The sequence below is a fragment of the Phyllostomus discolor genome, chromosome 10 (assembly GCF_004126475.2).
Source record: "Phyllostomus discolor isolate MPI-MPIP mPhyDis1 chromosome 10, mPhyDis1.pri.v3, whole genome shotgun sequence".
NCBI lineage: Eukaryota > Metazoa > Chordata > Mammalia > Chiroptera > Phyllostomidae > Phyllostomus > Phyllostomus discolor.
In genome coordinates, this window is record NC_040912.2 from 69,952,691 (window position 1) to 69,976,220 (window position 23,530).

At 35.7% G+C, this 23,530-nt stretch overlaps 1 protein-coding gene across 1 annotated transcript in view; it reads right to left on the bottom strand.

Moving 5' to 3' along the window:
- The window catches only part of CADPS2 (calcium dependent secretion activator 2), a 575,914-nt gene that overhangs the window by 234,472 nt on the left and 317,912 nt on the right, over positions 1–23,530 (bottom strand).

The following is a 23,530-nucleotide window of genomic DNA, read 5'->3' on the forward strand; positions in this document are numbered from 1 at the left end:
CTGACTTTGCTACCAGATTCACTTCACAATTACAGTTAACTGTGAAGGAACAGCCCCCAGCTACTACACATATAAAACACTCTTTGCCTTCATGTAAGATCTTACCTCATGTACGGAGAAGATGGTCTCGATCTCAGAACAACCAGGCCAAGGCCACCCCTTGCATACTGAAAGAGATGCATCCTGGACTAGCTGCTGGTTTGATTGTCAAAGAAAAAGTGGTTGTTGTACAGGAGGCCATTCCCTGGTGGTGGCTGTTAGGGTTAGAGTTTTCACTGGGAGAAAAGACTAAGAGCCAAATAGTAGGACACCCTCATGAGGTGCCACCTAAGTCAGGCCAGCCTTTCCAGTAGAGCCCGGCAGGCAGTGGGTAAGCAGGTCAGAATCCACCAGAGTGATGGCAAACTTCACTGGTACTTTCTTATATTATTCTCTGTGATGACTTTATTTGTTCTCCCTCAGCATAAAGGCATTCAGAAGGTCTAACTACTTTAACTGATCAAAGGCAAACAAGGAAGAAATGTCTAAATGGAAAAGAAGAAACGGAGGGGGAGGCAGGGTATATCTGAGTCCTGGAACAGCAGGAAGGAAGGGTGTGAGGGAATACCTCTAGGAAGGAAAACCCATATCCCAGAATATTGTCCTTCCTAACTAACACATTAGAGGTTTAGAGTTCTTTTATGGGTAGCAGTATTCTCTTCTAGCAGTTCTCACTAACTCTGAGGAACAAAGGAACAAAATTAACTACTTATTAAAAAGGCAATTAGTATAGTCTCTATATGAATGTAGCACTTCAAGAATTCTAAAACTCATTTCAGTTTTTCCTAACTGTAAACAAAGGTAATGATTAGTTTCTTAATTGCCTCAAAGGATTATCCTGAGGATCAAATAACACAATAAATATAACAGCTCTTTTAATAAGTGTAAAGATACTATAAAGATGTAAAGAAATACTGTTAGAAACACTATGTTGAAATCTAGGCTGTGTCTTGACATCATCACAAGGAATTATATTTGAGAAATTCCATTACTTGGTTTATCTATATAATAGAAAACAAATGAGTTATCTGAAATTGTCACTTCATTAAAAATTTGGGGTGGGAGAGGTGGCTGAAAGTCACTGATAAAAAAAAAAGTTTAGCCCTGGTTGGTATAGCTCAGTGGATTGAGTACCAGCCTGAGAACCAAAGGGTCACTAGGTGGATTCCCAGTCAGGGCACATGCCTGTGTTGCAGGCCAGGTCCCCAGTAGGGGCCACATGAGAGGCAACCACACATTGATGTTTCTCTCCCTCGCTTTCTCCCTATCTTCCCCTTTCCCCAAAAATAAATAAATAAAGTCTCTAAAATAATTTTTTTAAAAAAGTTCAGTTTAGCTCTTCAGTCTCATTTATTGTTAATGCAGGGGAGGAACCTTTCCTAAGAAACATTTTCACAATATTTCAAGCATATTTGATAATTTTTAACCTAATAATTTTTCCATAGTTAGAAATTTTAGTATGTAGAAAAAAGTATGTCAAAATCCACTTACTCTAATTCAGTGGTCCTCAAATGTCAGCATGCACTGAAATCTTACAGAGAGCTTGTGAAAATACATACTGCTCGGCCCCACTCCCTGAGTTTCTGGTTTAGATCAGGCCTGAGAATCTGCATTTCTAACAAGGTCTCGGGTGATGCTGGTGCTTCAGGGACCACAGGCTCACCGCTGGTTGGTCTATACCTATTCTCACACAAGCAACACTCTCAGCTATCTATATCTAAAAAGGTGTTTCACCTAAAAGTATATAGTCAGGCAGGGTTTCTCAAAGTAATACAATTTTTCTAGCCGAAGTAACCCCCAAACCCCATATTTTTCTCTTTTCTTCCCATACAGGGGTGAGAAAAAGTAGATTTACAGTTGTTTGTATGGAAACAATACAAATAAATAATAGTTAATAAATTAATAATACAAGAATAAACTGTTTTGCATGCTCAAAGCTATACACCTACTTTTGCCCATCCCTGTATTTGATCATAGTGCCCCCAAGTGGATGGAAATATTACTGACAAGAAAGGAAACGAACAATTCTGGCTGGGATGGAGTTAGTGTACATTTATCATTGTATTAGCCAGAATGCCCAACATGGATGCACTCAGTTCAGGTTAACTGAATAAATTCCAGAAAGGCCTACCACTCTTACTCTCAGTGCTTTATTTACAAACACTACTGTTGGGTCAAGCAATCCAAAATCTCCTCTAGCTCTTAAATCGTATGCTGGTATGAGGTAATCCTATTTTGGGAATACAGCAGAATATAAAGAAACAACTAACAGGGAAACCAGGACTCTTTCTTCTAGGCTCTCCGTTCTCAGCACCACAAAGTTCCTCAAAGTTGTGACAGCACTGCAACGATAATTCACTCGGACGTTAGAAAGAAAATGACTCATGGTTAATGGATATAATACAAGGTGGTAAAATGTGTTCTGGCTAAAACTTGCCCCCCAGTGCCAGATTACTGGTGGTCATCTATTTGTGCCATATTCTAGAGGGTAAAATAATTTTTTTCCTAGGTGTAATCAATGATACCCTTATACTACACTCCTCAGAGACTTATTTTGTGGTACTATAAATTCATTTAAAAACTTATGGCTGAATATAGTTTTTACTTTGATGGAGATATATGTAATCAATACAGTGAGAGGCTTTAGTTGATGCTACGAAACAATACTGTTGATATGTAAAAATTATTTAACATAAAACACTGGTAAAGAGGCTTGGAGCTTAAAGGTTTGATACCAACAAAATCTTTTGCTTTATTATTATTTTTCATCGTTCAATTACATTTGTCTCCACTTCCCCCTCATTACTCTCCCCCTCCCTAACCACACCCACCTCCAACATTCAATCCTCTCTCCCACCCCTCATTGTCTTTGTCCACGACTCCTTTATACTCGTTCCTTGACGACCCCTTCCCTTTCCTTCCTCCATTATCCCCCTCCCCACTCCCTTCTGGTTACTGTCAGTTTGTTCTTAATTTCAATGTCTCTGGTTCTATTTTGCTTGCTTGTTTGTTTTGTTGATTAGGTTTCACTTGCAGGTGAGATCATATGGTATTTGTCTTTCACCACCTGGCTTACTTCCCCTAGCATAGTGCTCTCTTTAATTTTCTTACGCACATGTATGAATCTTTCGGCCTAGCTCCGCTCCCCTCCATCTACTATCATTTACATACATACATCTTCACTTTTCATCATTCTCTTAATTTCAGAAAAGGCTCTTCTATATTAAATATATACCCAAGGTCTCATTTTTTAATCACTCTAGTCAACAGTCTCATTTGGTATAATAGAAGGAAAGAAACTCACAGGACAGGAACACATGATTTGGTGGCACCATACAACAGCAGTGGTAAATGCTGTAGGGGGCTAATGAACACACTTACCGCTTCGCCTTTTCCTTAGCTTCCTTAAGCACACAGAAAGTACTCAGAGAAGTCTCATGTTATTTCATGCCAATTAACAAATTGCTAACATGTCATGTTAATAAAAAAAGCAATTGACCTAAGTAGAAGGGCTAATTAAATGGAGTAAGATAATTAAACGATTCTCAATATGTAATCAAAAATTATGGCTGGAAGTGTTTCACAATGTTGTCTTTTTGTTTTCAAGTACCGGCCTATCTGAAAAATTCTAATCAGTGTATCCATATGCACAAAAGACAGATCCAGTGCAGATGTTAATTTGTTGCATGATAAAAATCAGGTGTTCAATTACAAATAATGGGGTGTATGAGAGAACGTCCAAGATTTCCATTTAGCTGAACACATGCATTGCAACTGGCAAATGATTGCAAAGCATTCACATTGGAATTAGCTACTAACATGCACCCGAGGCACAGCGCATTCAACTCCTTTATTATCCTCATTATATAATATTCACATCTCCAGCCCTCTCTGTTCCCTAATTTGCCACTGATTCAGGAGTTTGAATATTTGTGATCTAAATTCAATTTATTGTACCTGAATTCTTTTAAAAGAATGATTTTGATTTTTATCTAAACTCTAGAGCACTTTAACATGAGAAATTTTGTTTCCTAATCTTATATTTAAACAATAAAAATCACTTGCTTTTATACATAGGTAAATTCCCTTGAATTAGGAATATTTTACATTTTTAAAATGTAAAGACTATTTCAACAAAGCCCTCCCAACATAGTGTCTAAATGTTATTTTAGCAAAATAACTACATAAACAGGATCTAGAATGCTCACATGGATAAAAGACAAATTTGCTTTTTATATAAATTACTGCAAAGACACAGGCTTAAAATGCACTTATGAATTAAGGTACTTACCATGCCAAGCCTATTGTCTGATGCAATTCAGAGAGGATGGATAAATATCAAACTGATGGTGCATTATATGTCCCATATCAAGACCCAAATATTTAGAGGTTACAAATTAGTTATTCAATAATGAATAGGACCACAATTCTCAAACCTCAATGTCAGATAACTACAGAGAAGACAATAGAATCATTTTATCAGATGGCAAAATAATAGCAGTGTACATCTATGGGACTTCATTGATTTAAAAAAATGTTTAAAAAGAAATAAATAATTCTTTTCACTCTTATATCAATGAAATCCATTCCAAATATGTAGCTGTGGTCCCTTACTCATTAAGAAAAAAATAAATGCTACTTCTGAGTATGTGGTAACTAGCAAAGCCTCAAACATTATTTGAAGGTAGAAATAGGAAGGGATAATTTCTATAAGCCAAGAGATGCAAAAATAGTGGCCTTACAGGTCAAGTCGGGCCTGCAGATGTGCTTTGAAAGCACAGAATTAAAATACATGCAAATATGAATTTCTTTTCATGTTCTCTTGATCCTCATAATACTGACTATTCCACTCTTACTGACTTTATACTTAATCACTTCACACATTTGGCTTATCTTGTCTTTGGCAGCATTTGAGGTTTGTGAGTTTGTATTGTGATCACTTGCATAAAGCATTGTGATTATCATCAGGCAGTGTTGCCTAGTGGTTTAGGGACAAGTTCTGGAATCAGACAAACTGAGGTTTAAATCATGGTCACTTACTAGTTGTATGACTTGCCAAATTCCTTAACCTCTTGATGCTTTGGCAATCTCTTGGTAAATTGATATAAAAGTCATATCAATTATTGATATAAAAGTCATAGCAATTATTGATAAAAAAGTTATAGCAATTATTGATATAAAAGTTATATCAATTATATCACAAATAATATGATATATTGTATATCGTAAGCTAAACATCACAGAGTTATGAGAACTAATGAAGATTAAACATATTTAAAGTAGCTAAGTACTTTTAAGCAATCACTCTGCTTTATTTGGATGTCACAGCTATAAGAAACCATACACTCCATCAAGTTGCTAATTAGCAGCGTAATAGATGAGTACTTCACAAGGGTGACAGCGTACCAGATAATGGACACATATCCTACTTTAAAAATTGACTGCTGCTGTTCAGGAATCTTCCCAGTATGTTCACCTGACTTCTACAGAAAGGGCACAATGATTAAAGTTATCTTGTTTACACTGGCCACAGATTCCTTTAAGAACTAATGAATCTCACTGTACCAAATATATACAAATTATGAGAACACTTACATGTGTTTGAAACTTCTACAAGAATTCCCTGAAAAGTAGGTTTTGTTTTAAGGCTAATGATAAAACTGCAGGTTGATGGGATGCAGTATCAAGTCAAATATCAGCAGAAGTGACTAGTGCATTTTGGGGCCTCTTGGAACTTTTCAAAAAATTCCACTATAACTCTTACTTTTCTGATCATACTTGAGGATAAGGGAGGATAACAAGATATTAGAAGAAGTCCTAAATTAAAGCTCAATATTGGGGAGAGGAAGAACATCTGTAACAGGACAAGGTGCCCTCACAGAAATCAGCTTTGTAACTGGGTTTCTCCAAATCCAAATTTCATCATAATATAATCTCCATAGAATAGGGCAGAAGACACAAGATAATGTTAGACAGAGTATACCCTTTTTCATGTATGAATAATCAAGAGTTATAAATTACAGTTATAGAATAGTAAACAAAGCGTACTCAACAAATGGAGGTATTTATGGTTATTTATTTAATAGTCAATTAGATAGCTATCCTTTGTAAAACAGTGTACTAGGAAATCAGTGAAGAATTAAAGATGAAGCAGACAAAGATCATGGCCACAGGATCCTTATAAGCAGGGCAGCTAAGGCATTTTCATACATAATTAAAATATACTGTAGAAAGCTCTATGGGATGCAAGAAAGAAAACCGTAATTCTTCTATCAATTGAGCATGTTGAAAAATCCAAGTTACTTCCTACTTTAAATAGAAATCATATCTATGAAGATCAGTAAGATGAAAAAGTACCCAATTCCACTGTATTTTTAAACTGGAAGCTTACTGGGGGAGAAGAAAATTAACATCATCAGGTGAGACCATTTTCTGAGGAAGGTCAGAAATGGTAGAGAAGAGTTTCTACACAGATGTACATTACTGAAAACAACCTTTTTATATGAATGGGGTGGCAGGGAAAGAAAAGGAGGTCTGGAGGGCATTTTTAGTAACAGTAAGCACAGCACTTTAAGATTCAGAAAACCTCAACTATGAGATCAGAAATGTGGAAGATGTGCTGAGGAAGATTAAGGGGAGGGTGGCCCATACAAGTCTCCCAAGTTATTACTTGGTCAGACTTGGTTGCCATGCTTAGAGCAAATAATTCATTGATGGGAGTAATGAAAGTTAAAATGAATGAGGCCATTATGAGAAGCTGAATATCTAAGCCTTTCATGAAGCATATATTCAACTATCTATTATCTATCTATCTATCTATCTCTATACACACACACACACACACACACAACTATTTCACCTAGGGAGTTTACAAAAGTATCTGTGAATGGTAATAAAAGCAAAGAAAAAAAACTAAACATGGTGCTTCTGAGAGTACAGCAATGCTCTAGAGTTTAGATAAAAATCAAAATCATTCTTTTAAAAGAATTCAGGTACAATAAATTGAATTTAGATCACCAAATATTCAAACTCCTAAATCAGTGGCAAATTAGGGAACAGAGAGGGCTGGAGATGTGAATATTATATAATGAGAATAATAAAGGAGTTGAATGTGCTGTGCCTCGGGTGCATGTTAGTAGCTAATTCCAATGTGAATGCTTTGCAATCATTTGCCAGTTGCAATGCATGTGTTCAGCTAAATGGAAATCTTGGACGCACATACAGATGAAAAATTCTGAAAGATTATGAAGTGTAATACATGGCAAAGAAGAATCACATTCATGACACTATAGGAGGAAATTAAAGGTAAAACTGGGTGAAAAAAATTAACCAAGGATCAATATAAATAGGAAAGAAAGCTACTTTGATATGAAAAAGTAGCCTCCTGAAGAAATGGGGAGGTGGAGGGGAGCCTTAACTTGAGTAATAAAGTAAATAAAAATGAATTCAAAACCCAAACCAAAAACTACATATTATAAAGTGAAAGTTATTGGAATATAAGAATGGAGAAAAATGAGCTGAATTATTCAACTTAAGAAATTAGAAAAAGCACAGCCTAACAAAGCTAGAGAAATAAGAAAGAAATATAGATTTGGGCAGAAGTCAATGTAACAGAAATAACAATAAAGAAAATGAATACAATGAGTTTTGATGTTTTAAGAAGATTAGTAAGACAGCCCAACTGGTGTGGACCTGTGGATTGAGTGTTGGTCTGCAAACCAAAAGGTCGCCAGTTTGATTCCCAGTCAGGGCACGTGCCTGGGTTGTGGGCCAGGTCCCCAGTTGGGGGTGTGTGAGAGGCAACCAATTGTTTCTCTTGCACATCGATGTTCCTCTTCCTTCCTCTCTTTCTCCCTCGCTTCCCCTCTCTCTAAAAATAAATAAAACCTTCAAAAAAGAAAAAGATTAGTAAAATAGACACACCTCTTCAGGAATAAGAATTAAAACAAAAAAATATATAAACATACATGAAACAAGAAAAAAATGAAAGGAAAAAACGTAAAAGGAGATCCATAGAGACACAATAACTATTTCTAAATATTAAAATATTAACAACTGTAACTAAGATCTAAGAAGTATCAAATATAAAGGAAATTGATGAAGGATGAACTAGAAAAGTTAAACAGACCAAGAAAGGCTAAAAATTTTGAAATGGCTATCAAAGACCTTCTCTTACTGCCAACTTACTCTTCCATTCCAGATAATATTACAAATAAGATGTGTTTTTTTAAAGATTTTACTTTTTTTTACAACAGTTTAAAGTTCACAGCAAAATTAAGAGGAAGATAGAGCAGTCTCCGTTATCCGTGGGCACATTCCAAGACTCTCGGACGATGCATGAGACAGTAGACAGTAACAAACCCCATACACACTGTACTGTGATTTTTTTTTCTTATAAATACATACCTATGATAAAATTTAACTTATAAATTATGCACAGTAGAGATTAACAATAAAGTAGAAAAACTGTAACAATATACTGTAACAAAAGTTCTATGAATGTGTTTTCTCTGCTAACTGATCTAATAACCTGGATGGTTACTAAGTGGCTAACAGATAGGCAGCTTATGCAGCATGCATATGCTGGACAAAGGAATGATTTACGTCCAGGGCAGGATGGAGCAAGAGGTCAAAAATTTCGTGTAATGCAACTCAGAAGGGATCACAATTTAAAACTTATGATAGCTACGGGGATGTAAAGTACCATATAGGAAATGGAGTAACCGAAGAACTTATATGCAAGACTACAGACATGAACAATGGTAGGGGGATTGCCTGAGGGGTCCTGGGTGGAGGGGCAAAGGGGAAAAGTCGGGACAACTGTAATAGCATAATCAATAAAATATAATTAAAAATAAAACTTATGATTGTTTATTTCTGGCACTTTCCATTTAATATTTTTGGAGGTTTTCTTTACAATCCCTGCCCCATACAGGCAAACACTCCCCAGTAACATTCTGCATTAGAGTGGTACATTTGTTACAACTGACAAATATGCATAATCACCCAAAGTTCAGAGTTGACCATAATGGTTCACTCTTGGTATTATACACTTAACATGTATTTGGCCAAATGTATAGTGATACATGCCCGTCATTATCATATCATACAGAGCTTTTCCACTGCCTTAAGAATCCTCTATGCTCTGCCTATTCACCCCTCCCGTCTGAATGTCATGTAGTTGGAATCATACAGCCCATGGCCTTTTAAATAACATCGGTTTCTTTCACTAAGTAATATGCCTGTGAGATTCCTCCATGTCTTTTCAAGGCTTAATAGCTCATTTCTTTTTTGCATAGAATATTCTATTTTTAATTCTTTTTTTATTGTTGTTCAAGTACTGTTATCTCCATTTTCCCGCCACCACGTCCCCCTACCCCAACCATCCCCAGAATATTCCATTTTAAAAAATGTATCACAGTTTACGTATCCATTCACCTACTGAAGGCCATCATGATTGCTTTCAAGTTTTGGCAGTTGTGAATAAAGCTGCTATAAACATCCATGTGCAAGTTTTGTGTGGACATAGGCTTTCAACTTCTTTGGGTAAATATTCAATACCAAGTAGCATGATTGTTGGGTCATATAGTAAAAATGTTTAGCTTTGTAAGAAACTGCCAAACTGCCTTCCAAAGGGGCTGTATCATTTTGCATTTCCAACAGTGATGAAAGAGTTCCTATTACTCTATATCCTTGCCAACATTTGTTTTTGTAAGCGTTCCAGATTTTGGGCATTCGGATAGGTAGTTGGAATAGTTTTAAATAAACTTCCAATGACAAAATTCCTCTTTTACAAGTTGTTTAAGTAAAGAAAAGGAGGATGAGGAGGAGAAGGAGGGGAAAGAAGGGAAGGAAGGGGAGGAAGAAGAAAAGAGGAGGAGAAGAAAGGGAGGGGGAAGAAGAGGAGGGGGTGGAGGAAGAGTGGGAGGAGGAAAAGTGGGAGGAGGGGAGGAGGGTGAGGGAAGAAGAAAGAGAAGGAAAATAAGGAACAAGAAAAAAAGAAAAAAGCTGCTCAATTGATTTAATGAGATTAATACAACTTTGATACTCAAATTTCAAACTGGATGAGAACATTAAAAGAAAAAAATTGCTGGCCAATTTTATCTATAAACAGTAATGAGAAATTTAGCAATGGAGATGACCATATAAATTACAGAAAGAGGGGATCAGCCATTTTAAATTCATGAAATCTTACTCAAATTCAGCAGACAGATAAACTGAAGAGAATATTTAAATTATTTAATTTTAAATTACTTTAATGATAAAACATGAATGTAAAGGTGATTTAACATGAAAAAACCCACCAAGTATAAATCAATATATTGATGGTTTAATGGAAAAAAATAATACTGGTACCTCAATACATAGAGAAAACATTTGATACAATTCAACAATTTTTGCTTTAATAAATAATTTGGTAAAGCTGTATACTAAGAACATAAAGCAAATTATTATGAATAAAATAAGTTTTAGATACTGTGATGGTTAATTTTCTGTGTCAAGTTGACTGGGCCACAGGATGTCTAAATAGTTGTCAAACATTTTGGGTGTTTCTGTGAGGATGTTTTTGTATGAAGTTAGCATTTAAATTGGTAGACTGAGTAAAGTAGCTTGTCCTCCCTAATGTGGAAGGATCACATCCAGTTAGTTGTAGGCCTGAATAGAACAAAAAGCTGATCTTCCCACAGGTAAGAGGGAATTTTCCTGTCTGACCTCCTTCTAACCGAAACATCGGCTCTTCCAGGTCGACAGTAGCTTCTGGACTTCATGTTCAAACTGGGACATTGGCTCTACAGATTTTGGATTTGCCGGACTCTAGAGTCATGAGTCAATTCTTTATGATAAATCTCTTAATACATAAACACACATACAAGTGCATGTGTATTCTGTTGGTTCTGTTTCTCTGGAAAACACTGAAAAATACAGATTTAGTTCTAAGACTGGGAAAAGGCAACTATGCCTGCTGTCACTTCCAAATAACTCAGCACTAGAGGCCCTGCACCACTGTATAAGTCAAGAAAAATAAAAAGAGTGAAGACAGTAAATTAAAAAAACTGTTATTTGCTGAGGAAACTGTTATTTGTAGGAGACATAATCTCCTACAGAAAAAATATAACAAAATAAACTTAGAATAATACAAGTGATCAAGTCAGCTTACTACAATCAGTACTGTGCTTCTACTGCAAAAACAGAGGGTGAAGAATGAACTGTTGAAGAATGAACTGTTCTCCCCACAACAGTGTGGGGAAACTAGGTTGTTGAGAAAACAAAGTTGGGGGCTTTCCTTATACTATATCCAAAAGGGAGCTCTAAATAGGTTAAAGACCTAAGAGATAAATCTATAAACCTACAATAAAAGAGAAAAATGAAGGAGATTATTTCTGTGATTTAGGGGTGAAGGAAACTTTTTAAAAATCTCCAAAATCACAAATGTACAGGAATGAAATTGATAAAGTTGACAAGGTTATCAGGCAGACAACAAATCATGAGTACATCTACAATAGCTAAAACAAACAAAAGATAATTATCTACATGGTCTTTGTCCAATACAGTAGGCAAATGTGGCTATTTAAACTTAAATTAATAAAATTAAATATAATAAAAATTTTGGCCCCTAGTCACAGCCTTATTTCAAGTGCTCAAAAGTCACCTGTGGTCGTCACAGTGTGATAAATGCTGAAACAAAACAATGAAAAATATATCAATACTCCAGGAATCTGAGAAAAATTTAGCAGTTTAACCTACTATGCTGTCAAGATGCATATTTCCATCATTGCTATGATATTGGACAGTGCTGATCAGGAGAAGGAACATTTATAAAACAATGAAAAGAAGTTGAAAACAAAAAAGCAAAATTGGCAGAGGAGATAAATATATGAATAACAAAAGAAAATGACTAATTGGACAAAATTCATAGGAATAGATACTCAAATTTACTGAACAAAAAAAACCCCATTGCTTCCCATTCATCAAAAAAGCAAAAATTAGAAAGGTCAATATAGCATTTTGGGGTAAGGATATAAGGAAGTAGGGTTGTAAATAAGAACAAATAATCTAAAAAGAAACCTTGGAATAATGAAATTAAGTATGAGTATGTCTGATTCTTCATTACATATAGTTGAGAAATTCTTAGGCCTACAAATGGAAATGAACAAGGATAATCAGTGGGGCCTTATCTATGGTGATCGACTGGAGACAATTCAGATGTTTGTCATTGGAGGAAAACATAGGTCAAATGTGATAGATGATATAGAATGTTGTGTAATATCAAGAAGCAATGACCTAGAAGAATATGTAACAGTTCACATAGATCATAAACACTTAATGCTGGATGAAAAAATAAGAAATTGAATATCTTTAGCATAAATATATAAATTTAAAATACATAGGTACAGAAAACACCATATATTTTATAAGAATATGTAACATTCAAGGATACATTGCACAATATAGAATAGATAGTTATGCAGGGATGAGCAAAATAAGGTATAGAATCAGGGAGGAAAGTAAAACAAGGAGGGACTGCTGATGATGTGCCAAGAAAACGAGTATTCAATTTTATATGTCCAAATCCTGGAGGAAGAAATAATTGTTTAAACTCCTTCCAAGTATATATGACAGTGAATATATACTTCCAAGTATATATAACTTTTAAATTAATTTAGTTTAACCAGGAATTATTAAAACTTAATCTATCATTTTAAAAGTCCACCAAAACACAGCTATGTTTATGAGTTGCCATGCAGTGTTGACAAAACTTGCAATTCACATATTATAATGTAACTACATGGTGACACCATCATATATTGAAAAAGTAGCTCTAGTTGATGTGGCTCAGTGGATTCAGCGCTGGCCTATGAACTGAAATGTCACTGGTTGATTCTCAGTCCGGGCACATGCCCGCGTTGTGGGCCAGGCCCTCAGTTGGGGGCGTGAGAGAGGCAATTGATATATCTCTTGCATATCAATATTTCTCTCCTTCTTTCCCTCCCTTCCTCTCTCTCTAAAAAAATAAATAATATCTTAAAAATAAAAAAGAAGTATGTTTTTCCAAAATTGTGATAAACACTAAAACAAAATATTAATGCCCAGATACCTGAAAGCAACTTAGGAATTCAACTTAGTGTTATAGCAACTTAAAAAAATCATACTAAGTTTTAAAATGCTGTGAACTTCATTCTTTCAAGTTCAATAATCCAATAAAAAATCAAATTGTTCCAAATAAAAAAGAAACATTTAAAATTTTATGATTGTTAACCTTTGTTAACAATAGATCATTTTAACAAAGTATGCTCTTGAATTTGGAACTAAATTTATATCTCAGCTCTTACACATATTCCAACTAATTATTTCAGAATGAATGTAAATGACACTTTAATTAGTAATGTGTCTCCTGGCAATTAAGATTCTCTTACTTCTCTCAGCAATTAAAATGGCAAGGCATATTATTAAGGTCCCATGATTCTCCATACCTCTTCCTAACAATTAGCATGAAAAACATTAAAGGCATGATTGTAGCTATAATCTATTCACTGAATATTTGGTAGCAGGATACATGCTTTCTCATCCTCGCCTAGTAATTTTTTATATCACGTATATTATCTATCAATCACTACTGCAATTTGTACTCTCTATCACAAAGTTCAATTTTTTCATTTTTATAACTTATTATAATCAATTGATTTTAAAGAAATCCAAGTTATAGGGATAACTTTAATTATAAAATAATTTTTAACCCATTTATTCATGATATGACTTTAATTGGCAGAACATTAAATAAAGAGTGGTGGATTCTATGAAAAATAGTGCTGGATATATGAGATCTAAAATTACTGTAAATTGAATATATTAATATCACAAAGATATACACACAAAATTGTTTATACTGCATATGGGGTCAAGAATAAAGGATGCACTTTTATTTTTAATTTTTAAATATCTATTTTTTAAAATGGTATTATGAAGTGACTTTAATGTTCTTTTGATGATTTTTCTTATAACTCCAGCTCTTTATAACATATATTATCACCCTAATAGGAAAACATCTCAGTGTTACACAGAAACACAGACATATTCCGTGTAACGGGGACAGGGCCACAAGCAGCTGTGCAGTCACTAGCCATGCAACAGGGATAGGACACAGGGACAGGGCTGCAAGCAACCACAGTGGCTGTATACTCCAAACACTCCAACAAAAACAGTACTGCTATGATATAACACTGTCCTTTAGTAGTTTTAACTATGCCTTAAATTATTTCATCAATTATTCATATCTTTCACAATACACACACCTAACACTTTCATTCTCTTAGACAGTTCTTACTAACTCTAATAGTTAAACCCTTGAGGGGACAATGCATAGTTGTCTACAATGAAGTGCAAACTTTGGAAAGATTAAACAGATCCTGTCAAACATCCATAAATATGTCTTGCTTGAGGTCAAGGAAAAGACTAACCACATCAGAATTTGTTTTTCTTTGAATAAAAATGGTACACCATATTTTGCCATGTATAATGTGCTCCTGTGTAAAATACACACCCATGTTTTGTGCACATGATACACAGGATTATGATGCCCATTATTATACCCATGGTTTGCAATCACTATACCCACATATAATGTGCACCCTTATTTTTCCCTAAAAAATTTGGGCAAAAAAGTGCACATTACTCATGGCAAAATACTGTATTTGTGTTCAAAGTAAAAAGAGGTATTGCAAGCAATGATAGCCATATCCATATTTTCTACACTATTTGCAAATATAACATCATTTTTTTGTTTTGTTGCAGCTCCCTTACTCATTTTACACTGTTTTACTCATTTCAAATCCCTATCACTTTTAAAATTTGAGGTATAAGTGACATACAACATTATACAATATTAGTTTCAGGTATATGACAATGACTTGATATTTATATATACTGTAAAATGATAACCACAGTAAGTCTAGTTAACATCCATCAACACAGTTACAGAAGTTTTTTCTCTGTGATGAGAAGTTTTAAGATCTACTTACTCTTTTAGCCACTTTCAAATATGCAGTACAGTGTTCTTAACAATAGTCACCAAGCTGTGCATTGCATCCCGTGGCTTATTTTATAACTGGAAGTTTGTGCCTTTTGACTTCCTTCACCAGTAATTTCTGCCTGCTCATCATAACCCACCTCAGTCCAGAAGGCTATCTGATCACCAGGTTTCATCATTTTTTGTATTTCATAAGGGAGTTGAGCCCTTTCATGCTTCTTAAATACGTGTCATATTTGTTCAGTTTAATAAATACTCATAAGCACATATAGTTATCACAATCCTACCTCTAAGGACAATATTTTTCAGGTAATGAATATTGTTCTCAAATAATCATTATGTGTATCCTTGTTCATTCACTGACCACAGTGACCAACAAAAATTATACTCAGTTGCCTTGGGTCACACTTTTGTATATGCATATAACACCTTCAAAGAAGAATAAAAAGGTTTTAAAAATTGTCTATTTTTTAAATTGTTTTTGAATTCTGGTATAAGGGTTTTTGGAAACAGCTTTAAATCACCAGTTACATCAGGTTCTGTGAATGACTTATGACGTCTTTTCAACCAGGATGCGAAAGTCATGGAGGAAACAGTCAAGTACTCGATGATCCACTCCACTCTATGTACATGGTTATGTCATATTCTGCCAGCTTAAGTTGTTTTCTTTTACAGTTTTCTACACTTCTGGTCTATGCTGTTAGGTTAACAGCTGTTCTATATCTGTGGTGGCAGTAATTAGCATATCTATCTATCTATCCATCAATATATATCTAATATATTGCCAGTGCTGCTTAATGTCTCTTTTTAAGCATCACCATTTTTATAGCAAAATTCACACTATTTATTCATTCATTCTTTCATTTAAAGAGTCTGCACATGGTAATCAATAAATAAGTTTGAATGACTAATTTGATGAAATCAAGCACATATTCAGTGCCTGGTGGAACAATGTGGAATAGTAACCTCTAGTCTACAAGGAGTTAATCTGAGCTGGAGAAACAAACAACAGTATGGATGGTTATAACTCTCCAATAGAGCACATTCAGGGAATTTGGGAGCACAGAATATAGATGTCTGAATTAGTCTGAAATAGAAAGAAAAGGAGTATCCAGAAATTTTCATAATGATGCAATTTTAAAGTACATCAACAAATTCTTAATCAATATTTAATTTTGTGCACTATATTCTAAAGTCTATGAGCAAAGCAATGAAGTTAAGAGTCCAGATCCTTGCCTGCAGGAGACAACGATACAGCTACAGATGTAGGGCACACACATCACAAAAGCTAAGTATCCAAAGAAAATAGCGTGTGGTAAAAGACCAAAGGAGGACAAGGATCTTGGCACAACTCTTGGTAAAACTTGAAAAAGTTTAGTATTATCTTGTAGAGATACATTTTACATTCTCATCAATTCAATTAGTCTTAGGTACACACTCAACAAAAGTGCCCATATATACCAAGAAACATATACAAGCTATTCAAAGTAGCATTGTCTGAAATAACAAAAATCTGGGAATCACCCAAATGCCCATTTTAATAAAATTAGTAAGTGATGGTATATTTATAGAAAGTCATATTATGAGGATTACATATATGTAAGTGAATAGATCAATGTGGCATATAGCTCAGGCCAAGGATTATACTAATCCAATCCTGTGGATCTCTTGTACTACAAGAGAACAGGGAGGAGAAGGTGGACAGGATTTTGTAGCAAGACAGTAGTGCACAGTATCAGTCAGCCTTTGTTCTGTAACATACCGCTTTAAAACTTAGTGTCTTAAAACAACAATCATATCTCATTTATCTATAGTTGACTAAGCAGTTCTACTGATCAGGGCTCAGGGCTCTGCATGACCCAGTCATAGCTGTGGTCAGTTACAAGTTGGTTAGGTGGCTTTGTTCATTTTGTCTGGGCTCACTCATGTCTGAGATCTTGGCCAAGGCAACTGGGCTGACTCAGTTCTGCTCCTTTGGCCCTTACATACCCTCACAGTGAAGGCAGAACACATAAGTGCTTTTTTAAGCTTCTGCTTTTGCCTAGTTTGCTACTATCCTGGGGTCAAAGGAAGTTACATGGCCAGGTAAAAGTTCGAAAGAAAAACAGGTAAAGAGCAAAGGGTATGGATTTAGGGATCCCATTTACTGGGTCCATTTATAAGTCAACCTACCATAACATATACAAAAAAATCAGTTTTCTAAATAAGCTAATCCTCCTTCACTGTAGCAAAAGGCAGGTCTTAATCAAAAAGGTTTACATAAGGAAGGTGCTAGGAAGACAGTATGGAAAGAGAAAGCCCACATTTCTGGTGCCTGGGGACCACAGTGAAAAGAAAACTGAGACAAGGCAGGCAGCTTGGAGAGCTGCACGGTGGAGTCAGAGTTGGGGAGAATGCCCAAGACAGGGGGGCTCCTGCCTCACTTCCCACTGCAGGTTCCATTGGGGAGACTCTGCTGTAGCAAAGTGGGAACTGTCCCCATGAGGCAGAGGGAAGGGGGGCCTCTTTTGATTCTTGTGGAATAAAAAGGACTTGGCAGTTTCCTCAAAACCAGGCGGTGAGGACAAAGGGTCTAGGCAGTTAGTGAGAGTCAGCTAAAGATGAAGATTAGATTAGAGAGAAAATAAACTACCCTTCTTGGCACAGCTATACTCGTGTGAGAAAATGTGCAACCTAATACTGAACCAGTAGGGTTTGGTTAAGAAAGAATGGAAGAAATAGGGTTGGGCTAGTAAACACATTTTCAGGGTGTAAGAACTGATTGATTTGGCAGAGTTGTGGAGGGATGGTTTGTTGGGTATACAGAGGAAAAAAAGTTGGAAAAACTGGATGGGGTCAGATTTTCAAATGATTCAAATGCTAGGCTAAGAGAATGTGAACCTAATCCCATAAATGACACAAAAGCACCAGAAGATTTTTAGCAGAGATATAATAAAAATAGTATTCCTAAATTCCTTAATGGTTTGGAAAGGTAAATACAGCAAGATAAATACAAAGGTTACTAAAACAGTTTTTGGTTCGGTTTGGTTTCTTTGTTAGAGCAGAGACTGAACTGCGGAAGCAATGGAAGGGATTTATGGGTGGGAAACACCAGAGAGAGACAGGGACTAACCACTAAGGGCGAAGAGGAAGTGGGTCAGGACAAACTAAGGATCAACTGAAACCGGCATAAAGGATGAGGCTACCAACTTTCACAGAGGTGGAAATGGCTGATATTCACATTTTCTGTAACTGACCTTTGGTCTATTGTTATATTCTTCTAATCCACTGTCAAAAGAAAAAAATTATAAAATCCATAAATACTGAAAAATACTGATATATTGATATGAAATAAGCAAAAGCACTAAAATATATATTTGTACTTTTATAGAGGCAACAAACTGATTCTTCTTTTAAATTATGAAAAGAAGATGTGCTTTCCCTCTCTGAATTGAATATTAATATGCTATCCTTAAGGATATAAATGATTCTAGGATGAATGATTAGAAATTTTAGTATTTTAAAAACCCTTTGCTCTCTCCGTTCATGTCATTAACTGGTGCTAAAATTGTGATGAGCCTTCTTATAATCAGAACACATATTCATCCAGCTAAAATTCATTTGCTATCTTCCCCATTATCGTTAACTTACAATGATTTTCAGGCATTTCAAATACAGTCTTGATACGGAACTGTGGCTGTGAGGTTAAATTCTGTCACCAATGCCCCATTCTGCTAACCTCTAGCTATGATCATAAAAGACAGGGTTCCGAAATAGTCCTTTTAACAATATGTTATCATTTATGAAAAGAAGGCCAGAGTTAAATACATTGTTAGACATTGGAGCTGCTTCTGAAGAGATTTAATAGTGTCTGTATTTTCAGACACTATTCTACCCATCAGTACTTTCCACTAACACTCTTTTTTTCTTCTGGGCCCTGTGAGATCCCCCTAAACTATCTCCCCCTCCTTTAGTCAGGGCTTCCAGAGGAGGCCAGCTTGCCTGCAACAAGTTCCGGCAGAGGACCTTGTGTGCCGACCAAGTTCCTCTGCTCCTGCTGCCCTTCACTACTGCCGTGCCTCACGCTGTCCTCTACCTCAGGTGGTCCCCAACATTTCTTCCTCATGTTGACCCACAGCTGTGCTCTGACCCTTTGGAGTCTTTACAAACCTAGAGCAGTTAGGCCATTCTTTTGCTTACTCCCTCCCTCAACTTTCCTTCCATTTGTAGGCCCTTGACTTGACCTGTCTCTCTACGTGATGAGCAAGGCACCGGTTCCTTTTAAATTCCTCTTTTGTTCTGTTTTGTCAGTTGCTGGGAAGAATATCTTCATTAAGTTTTTCTGTGCCTATCAAAATGGAGGAAAAGTGCTAACTAAATAGAATTGACAGAATAAATTCTGAAATAAATGTAACTATTATTACAAAATCAGGAATCACTATAGGACAAAGAAAGTAAATAACTTTTTGATTCCATAAAAATAGTATGTACAGACTTCATTCTTGTTTTCTTTTTATCTTTAATAAGTATTGGTTACATAATGCATCACTCTTACATAAGTGAATGCTGTGGTATAATCCTAACCACAAGAAATGTTGCTAAAATTTTCTCCTACAATTAGCCACATATCATAGGAATGGTCTAAATATAAATGTTGACAGATAATAGATAATATTAGAAATCTACATTCTCCATCATAGCTCCGAAAAAAGCCATTAAAAAAGCAAGCTTCGCTGTTATTTTTTTTAGAGAATACATTTTCCATAGATAGTTTTCAGATTTGTAGGCATACGGAAAATTTTAGAATAATGAAACTTACTGTAATTCTTTTGGGGGCAGTAATGTTTTGAAGCATAATCCAACAAACTTACATTATAGTGTTACTGATTAGGTAATGACATAAATCAATCCCATAATTATTTTGAATATAAAAAAACCTGTGACATAAGTTCTGCATTGTTTTTTTTTTCAGAAAATAAAACATTTATTTATTCATTCAACAAACATTTATTTAACTTCTACCAAGCAGTAAGCAATTTTTTAAAAACTAGGTTTACAAATAGCAGTGAACAAGACAAGGTTCCTTTCCTATTGAAATTAGATTTGGTTGGAGATCTACTCAACAGCAAATCACCTAATTGGAGATAAAATTTTAGTTGGTGAGACAGTCAATAGCTGTATAACATCAGATGCTCCTAAAAGTTTAAAAAGAGTGAAGCAGGTTACAAAGAAAGCTGGCAGTGTAGGGAGAAAGGCGCGCTCTGTGGGCAGTGGTAGGATGGGCCCCTCCGCAGGGAGGACACCCCATTAGAGCCCCGATAAGAGTGAGTGCAGTGGATGTGGGGGAAGAGCTTTCTCTGAGTGTCAGCAACAGCCGAGGTCCTGTACTTGGAACCAGCTGAGAACTTCAGAGCAGCAACTGCAGAACCCCAGTCTCAGCAACATCAATCTCTCCCAGCAACTCTTTTCATGAAACATTAGCATGTATAATTAGACTAATTATTCAACTACATGAATGTCTTGGCTGCTGTGGTAAGTGCAAAACAATAGTCTTTGTGCAAGTAAGTTTTGAGTGAGCTTATCAATCCACCTTAAGTGTGTATAAAACTATAATTTAAAACATATAAAATATAGCTGAGCTAAAGTTAAAACTTAATGTATTTGGTATGTAAAAATTATTGAGACCAACAACTTACCAAAAAGTGGACAAATTTTAATACTAGCACAACCTGACAGACTATTTAGAGCTATGTAGGATCAAGTAATGCTTGTCTGTCTGATGATTTAGGTAAGAAAATTAAAAGTAAAACTAGCAATTCCACTAAACATACCAAAGACACCACAAGTTATTTAAAATTCATGTTTTGAAAGCATCTGCCATTTTTAATATGTTGAAATCTGCAATGGGAAATAAAGGAAGAAGTTCTATCTTATTTTCCTCACTTGCTATGAAATAATCTCCAGGTGTTCTTTTTCAGAACCTGAGATTATTTTGTCTCTCATATAAATCATTGAAGTCAGTTCTTCAGGCACGACTAAGAGCTCTTATGTAATATTTTCATTTTTCTCCCTTGGGACATAGAGAAGACAAAATAAAGTTGGCAGTAAAACATACACAGACACACAAATGAAACAAAATACCATCACCAACACCTACATATGTAATAGCTGTCAAATAAAAATGTAAACTAATGCCAACAATTAAGCAGAGGGCCCTGATGAGGGATATAACTTTTATACTCTCAAGGAATTACTGAGGATTTGTACATTTCTATTTTCCCATCTATCTTTGAACATTTTCTTCTGAATATACTCAAATGATATTATTAACATCAGGTTTTATTATAGTTCACGGGACTATGATTTTTAAAAAATGTTTATCTTAACAACAACTGTTACTGTGCTCAGGACAATCCAACTTTATGGTTGAGAAAAGTGAGGCTATGTATGAGAAGTTAAGTAACTTGACCAAGTTTGCATAACAAATGACAGGGCTTGAATTTGAGCCCAGGTCTGTCTAACTCCAAAGCCTGCATTCTTCACCACTTTCTGTCTTGCTTCCTGTTTATGACGATGTCTGTAAAGAGTATCATGTGGCTTGAAAATCATTTAACTTTTCCGTCCTGCCCAAGAACGTAAACATTTCCATCTTACTTTCCTTAAAGAGAGACTGAATTTTAGGTTCAAAATAAAGAATGAAAAGAAATAGATTTTGGAGTTGTGAGAAACCTAAGGGTCATGTGGTGAGCTCAATGTGTTGTTTTACAGATGAAGAAACCAGGGAGGCCATGGCCCCAGGGCCAGAGCAGCGACCTGCCAGCTGGGCTGGAGCCCAGGCCTCCCAGGTACAGGGCTGCTTGAGAAGGGACGAGGAAGAAAGGGCCAGAGACAGGAGTCGGAAGGAATGAGTGCTTTTATTACTTACTTTTTAAAGTAATTTTTGCTCTGTTTTATATCTTGAATGTTTATATTTATTTTTACTTCTTTTACAGGTAGCTCTACGTGACCATACACCTTTTATAAGGTTTTATCAATAGCTAAGACGTACTGAGGAGCACTGTGAGGAAGCCAGGATTCGAACGCAGAGGAAGCCTGGTCCCAAGCGCTCCCACTCCTGTGAACCGTGCTGCTCCTTTGACGACTGGATGGACAAGAGTCCTTCCTCAAGACTTGCCTTAAGGAATCCTCCCAAATGAAGTTCCCTAATAAGCAGGTTTGGGGTAAAAGAAATTTTACTATTTTTAATTTAAAAAATCTATTTGCTTTTTAACTTTTTAGTGTGATAACTGAATTCTTTCATCATAAAAATAGTATAACTACTTCACAGAAAACATGGAAAATAGAAAAAAATTACCCATAGTTGTATTATTCTATGCCACATGTTTAATATACACATTTCCTTTCTGAATTTTTCTATGCATGTTTTTTAATACTATCAGAACATAATAATTCTATAATGTATATTTTTCAAATTAATCTTACATAGAGCCTATTGTTTCAGCCAGTCTTCATACTTCCTTTCTTGCCTTGAAAAATTTCAAATAAATCCAGAAATCTGTCATCTCCCTCTAGGTTGCCCCACGTCTCCCAAAACTCTGTGCAGCCTCCACCTGAGGGATGCCTGCAGTGGGAGGAGGGGAACACGCCCCTGGAGAGCTAGGGGAGGAAATGATTTGCTGAGTCATGAATTCCCAGGGGGCTCAGGAGCCATTCACATTTTCTAATCTAATGTCTCCTTTAGCAACTGATGAAACCAAGGCCAATGAAGATGCAGTGACTTACCCAAGTTAGTGAGAGAACTGAGACCAAGAAAGAAATGTGTTGGCTCTTAAATTAGTGCTTAATTCAATATAACTATTACTGCACTGGCCTCCATCTGTGCCAAAATTATTTTTAAACTTCTGGATATGTGCAAAAGAATAAAAAGTATCACTGTGTCAGTACACAGTACAAAAATTTTATGTTAAGGCATCAATTAAGAAAATGAAACAATTCTATAATTCTATACATAGACTGGTTATAAAATTTTATAGTATTCCTAAATAGTTTTCCTATAATTTTTGGAAAAGTACCCCAACTTAGTTAAGATAAACCATGAATATGGTCTGTGGTTTGTGGGAAAAGATAAAGAAAAAAGGACCTCATCTTCCCTTTTTAATTATTTGGCCTAAAATGCCTTTGTTTAAGATGCTCAGATATGACATTTAAGGCTGTCTATAAACAAAAGAAAGCAGTTTGATGCATGAAAAGTAACAGAAGAAAATAATGTATGTTAAGATGTGTGATGCACAAGGTTAAGCCCGGGGATCTCGACCATTCGGATAAGCCAAAAAATCCACAAGGCAGACTGGGTGGAACAGACACTGCTTTATTCCTCACATTACAGGGAGTGCCAATGAGGCAGGTCCCTGAGGCAGGACCACACCCCCTGTGTCCCCTGTGTCCGAGACCTGTTTTAAGGGGTCCCATGTGTCTCACATGTGACTC